General features: G+C 33.4%; 1 protein-coding gene across 14 annotated transcripts in view; it reads left to right on the top strand.

Moving 5' to 3' along the window:
• Positions 1 to 6,000, top strand: part of SYNCRIP (synaptotagmin binding cytoplasmic RNA interacting protein) — a 31,458-nt gene that overhangs the window by 21,618 nt on the left and 3,840 nt on the right. The gene's annotated exons all lie outside the window — the stretch shown is intronic.

Raw genomic sequence — 6,000 nt, forward strand, 5'->3', positions numbered from 1 at the left:
ACATTACTTCTGCTAAAGAAATCTTAGGGGAAATAGTTTTATAAAAAATAGGTAATTTGCCTCTTAATTTCATTTACTTGATTTGTTTTGAGGTGAAATATATCTGTTTTCACTTTGTTCAGCACAAATCTGGTAAGAGGTTGGGACATGACTAGAAATTAAATATGACTTAGAATGTTTACTCCCAACATCTTCATCTTTTATTCTTTCCATGGGAATGACTACAGGGTCTTGAATATATCACATTTCTTCTAATTGGGTTTTTTTTTTTTTTTTTTTAATTTTAAATCAGGTTTTTAGCAAGGAGTATTTAGAATTTTATTGTCAATTTATCATATTAAGGTGTAGGCTTGGTTGGTCAAAGTTGTGACAGTGTTAATAAATTTTGAATCTTCTATCAGATTAATGGATGGGACATTCATTTTCTATCTCATAATTCCTTTAAAATTTCTGCTAATGAACACTGAAAAGTCTTATGACCTGACAAATAACAAAAACCCAAATATTTGGCAGCTGTGGAAGGTTGGGGAAAGAGGTGTGGGGAAATAGAAGGTATAGTTCATAATCCAAATCACTCAGCTGAAAGGTAATTTATATCATTCTCATTTGGAGAAGCACTTAGAGAAATATACATTAATGTAAGTTGTGTTAAAAATGTAGGTTGACTCATTGTATGATCCCTGAGCATTGGTAGTTACGATTTTGTATTCTTCTTGAAAATGGCTGTAATAGTTTTAAAATGCCAAATAAGTTAGAAAGCTAAATAGTGAAAAATGAAAATGTGATATTGTGTTCTTTTTAATGTTGTTAATGTCTTTATAATGTAGCAATGGGCTTTATAAACAGGAGAACTAGGTTCTAACCTGGTTCTTGTATTTATTGGTGGTATGACCGTGAGCAAGTCAACCTCTGAATCTTAGTTTCCTCATCTGTGAAGTTAAGATAATGCAAGTATTTTGTAGATTTCTGAAGTGCTGATATGTGAGATGTATTATATGTAGTAATCATTTTGATGTAAGTATTTTTGCTTGTAATTTATTAAAATGTAGACCTGCTTAAGACAATGCTTTATTTTTTTATTGCCTCCTTGTTCTTTGGCCTGACAAGATCTGAACTGCTTTCTCTGGTAGAGAAAGGACAGTGCCTTGGCTGATATTTCTGGTGGTGCTTGCCCTCTTTTCACTCTACATAGTTTCTGGACCTGGATCCATAATAAATTTACAAGGGATCCTAATTTATTATTGATGGCTGGTGAGAAAAGGTGTAAAGAATGGCAACTATGTAATGATAGCTATGAAATGTTGAATTAAAAGTTGTATCAAAATGAAGAAACTTCTTTGCTGTCAGTTTTTTCTGTCCTTTAGAGTCTGCCAGCTCAGTTTTTCTGAAACATCACTCTCATGTCACTCCTTTCTTAAAATTTGTAAAGGATCAAGTTCATGTTTCTCTTAAAGCCTGGTATTCACTGCCCTTCACAATGAGATCACCACTTAAATTTCTTGTTTCCTACAACTTAGTCTCTTTTCCAGTCAAATAAATGCTCTCACGTTCCTCTTTTCCAATCTTTGCTTGAGACATATTCCTGCTGCTTATAATACCCTTCTTTCTGCCTATTTAAAAATAATTCACTCACTTTCTCTGACACCTTCTAGGGACACTGTAGCCCAGCAAGAATTTAACCTTCATTTAGACTCAAATTACTTAATATTTCACACATTGATTATTTTATTGAACTTTTCATATCAGAAAGTAGTCTGTTATAGTAGAAATCCAAAACTCGGTGCGGTGCCATGTCATGATGAGTTGAAAGAACTTACATAGAAAAGGAATTTGGGTGCTGAATGAAATAATAACCATCAGATGAGCATGTTGTGGGGGGGGGGGTAGAAATGATAGCTATCAGTATTTAAAGGTATATGAAAATAGAATTAAACTTGTTTTCTCAGGCCCCAGAAGCAAAAGCTGATAATAGTTTAAGCTCCCTATAAGAAAAACTTCACAAGTAGTCACATATATTATAGAAGGAATTTTTATTGAGGTATGGATTGGGCCAGATGGGCTTCAGATTCTGAGATTTTATCAATCTGTCCAGAAGTGGAATTGCTATCTTGATAAAAGAATTTCACATTATTGGAGGTCTTAAAGAATAGCGAAATGTTTCCCCCTTTTATATATTCTTAGGTATAGGATAGACAACCTTTCAAAGATTCTTTCAGTTTTGGGATATTCAAAATTGCATGTAACTCACATCATTATTGTTCTGATGGTTTTATGTATCTGAATGTAGTTCTTTGAAAAAGAGACAAAATAAAGATTAGTGTATATGAACTGAGATCAAGGCTATAGTGGTAGCTTCAAATTATCAAAATTAATTGGGGAATGCAAATGAGGAAGATAGGAAAATTAATTTTTAAAAGGCTTTTTTAGTATTTAAGATGAAGATTAGTATTTTATTAGAATTTCCATAAGTAGGCAAAATTACTTTTTTGTAAAATTTTTATCAGTCAAATTATTTTAGCAGAAAAAAGATTTTCCTAAGGGGAAGTTAAAGGCCAAAGGCCTGAAGGTAATGAATTAGCCACTTTTGGGAGGGAGATATACATTTAAATTCTACTGGAGAAAATGAAAGTCAAGTAACTAAATAGTCCCTCTCCTATCCTTTGGTTGGAGAAGAAAAAACAAACAAGCATCTCTCCCTTCCTCCCCTCCCCCTTCTCCAGACTCTAACAATCCCAAACCAAATGAAAAATCTATATTTCACTACACCAGGCTTCTGGGACTTTTTGTTCTGGGTGATTTAAGACCTTGAGTTGGGAAGGAGAAATAAATGTGATTGCTGATTGACTACTACAGAATTCAGAGCTGTGAGGATAAATTATTGCACAGTTCACTTATGCATTTTTTTTTTTTTTTTGGTAGTTCAAGCAGCACACCATGTATTAACTGTAGCAAAGTTAACAGATCCTTTAAAGCCTGATGGAGCACTTTATGCTTAAGACAAAAAAAATTCTTCAAATGGTTTTTGCTGTATTGGGATAATGCATTTCTTTCTTAATTTTTAAAAAACCTTTATTCCTAAACTATGGTCATAAGATGCAAGAGATTCTGGTTGTTTTGTTACTAGTAAGTTTTTAAAAGGCATCAATACTGTATTAAGTAGAATGGTCTAATAGCATTCAATAATCCTTATAGTTCTTCATATTTAGCCCTTAAAAACAGTTGATATAAGGGTGTTTAAGTTTATGAATTTAATTGTTAAATAATCGGGAAGAGTGTTTCTAGCAATATTAGAAAATTCTGTGTGTCTTTAACTTGCCAAAGAGGAATCTGGGAAAGACTGAACTTTTGTGATATGATAATGATTGTATTTACAAACTCCCTAAAAGTCAGTTACAGATTTCCAATGATAGAATTTTTACAATCTGGGAGAAGACAGATATTTAGTCCAGTCACCTTTTGCATTGGGGAAACACAGTAAGGCCCAAAAAGATTTGAGTGTGGTGAGTGGCATATACTGTTGGACAAAGCCAAAGTAATGGATGTTTTTTCTTTCAGGGAATACTTTAAGGCTTAATTTTGTCTTTAAGGAGCACAAAAATTTTTAGATGTTCGGGTTAGGAAGCTTGTAGGGAAAATTCATACCAAAGCAGTATTTATCTTAGTATAATTTTTCATAATATAAATGACATTTCTTAAGTTTTAGATGAGGAAATGTAACATATTGAATTCAAAGCTAGTCTATTGGGATCTTGAAGGAATGAGTAGGAAACCTTGTGATATAACTGATTTTTTATTTTTTTTTTATTTTTTTGTTAGGGCTTAAGTAGAACTATTGCTAAATTCTGTATTAGGTGAGGAGTTTCCTTTTTTGGAACTAAATCAAAGCCAAAAAAAGATGAAAAACTGAGATTTTAACTGACATGCTCATTGTCACACAGATGCTAGCTAGAATTGTCCAAACACAGGTTCTCTGCTTTTTCTACTCTTTCAGAAAATCTTTTAAATTTTTGAGTTCTGTTGAAAGTGAGGTAGAAACATATTCTGATTTTTCTCTCATTTCCTCACTTTCTTGCCACTAAATTAAAAGGATTTTGCTAAATCAATCATATAGCACAACCTGGTAATTTTAGGTAAGAGGTAGCATAACTACCTTTTGATAGTTATCATTTGGATTTAATAAATGCTACCAAGAACTGTGTAACTTTAGGAAAGTCATTTAAATGTGAGCTACAATTTTCTCACTTGCAGAATAGGAAAAATATTTACAATAGTTTATTTAACTGGGTTGGTAAGAGAATAACTGAGCTTTTATACACTTAGATTTCACTTATTTCCCAGAAAACAACTGAAGAAGTTTTATGACTTGTGTACTCTTAAAAGAGTTTGGTGGGGGCACCTAGGTGGCACAGCGGATAGAGCCCTGAATTCAGGAGGACCTGAGTTCAATTTTGGTCTCAAACACTTAATACTGCCTAACTGTGCAACCCTGAGCAAGTCACTTAACTCCAATTGCTTCAGGCCCCATTGTGTAGTGATAACATATTCTCCTAACTTTTGGTACATGTATGTACTTGTATAAGTGAGGGCAGTATCTGTTCTCAAAGAAATCTAGTTTGATAACTCACTCATCCCAAATATTTTTACATTGTAGGATAGTAGTTTATCATAGTGGTTTGAAAGCCAAGTTAAATTTTGTCTGATCTTGGGCAAGTCACCTAACTTCTTTCCACTTGTTTCATCTGTAAAATGTGGATGATAATTGCTACCCAGAATAGATGGTAATGTTATTTAATAACAGCCAGCCAACTTGATTTTTCTGTGTTTAATTTTAAAACAATGGAATTTTATGTAGGTTAAGTCATTCAATAAGCATTTTAAGTATCTCTTATGTGCTATGCTCTGTTCTTAGGCACTGCTATTACAAAAGAAAGTGAAATAGTCCTTATTTAGACATATACATTTAGATACAATATAAGTAATTGGAGGGGTATTTCCATAAAAAAGTATTCTTTGAATCATGAAAGAAACTAGTGAATCTGAGGTAAGGAAGACATGAAAGCTAAGTGTACTCAAAATAGAGCACCGTCAGCACCTTCTTGGGGATCAGTACCTCACTCAGTTTGACTGAATTAAATAGTATATAAAACGGAGAAATTTGTAATAAGTCTGCAAAGCTAAATTAGTTGGAGCCTGGGCATGAAGGATTTTAAATGCCAAATAGAAGAGTTGGTATTTGATCCTAGAGATAAGGAAAGTGCATAAGAAGGGAGAGACTATATGCAGGGTAGATGAATTGGGAGGCTATTACTTAAGCAGTGTAGGGGAGAGGTCATCAGCCTGAAGTAGGGCTTATGAGTGGGTAGAGGAGATCAGGGTTAGGAAAAGTTAATAAATATTAAGCTCCTATTGGGTGCTAAGTATCTTGTAATTATTTCAGTTGATCCTCAAAACAGTATTGTGGTATAGGTGCCATTTTATCCCTATGTTATATAAGGAAATTGAGACATACATGTTAAGTGACATAGCTAGCTAGTTAAGTGTCTGAGCTTTGAAGTCATCATTTCTGACTCCAAATCCAGTGTACTATTTTTATTGTACCATCTAGCTCCCTAGATAGAAAGATGTTATACAAACAGGAATAAGATGTTTCAGTAACCAATTGAATTCCTTGAAGATTGAATGAAAGTGAGGAGTTGATAACACTTAGATTGAATCTGGATCCCTAGAAATAATGGTGGTGCCTTCATGGGAGAAATTAAGTTTGAAAAAAGGGATAAGTGTAGAGAGTTCTTTTTGAAATGCCTAACTGGATATGCTCAGACATTAGTGATGCTCACTTTGCAGCACTGCAAAGCTAGATTATTTAATATAGCAAATCTTTATAGAGATACTAAACCACGGAAACTGGTTGGTAGAGGTCATTGAAAGTAAAGAGAAGGTAGCTCGGAAGTCCATCATTAAATAGGGAATTTGTGGGTGCTTGAGTATATTGATTTCATT

Source organism: Sminthopsis crassicaudata, chromosome 4 (assembly GCF_048593235.1).
Source record: "Sminthopsis crassicaudata isolate SCR6 chromosome 4, ASM4859323v1, whole genome shotgun sequence".
NCBI lineage: Eukaryota > Metazoa > Chordata > Mammalia > Dasyuromorphia > Dasyuridae > Sminthopsis > Sminthopsis crassicaudata.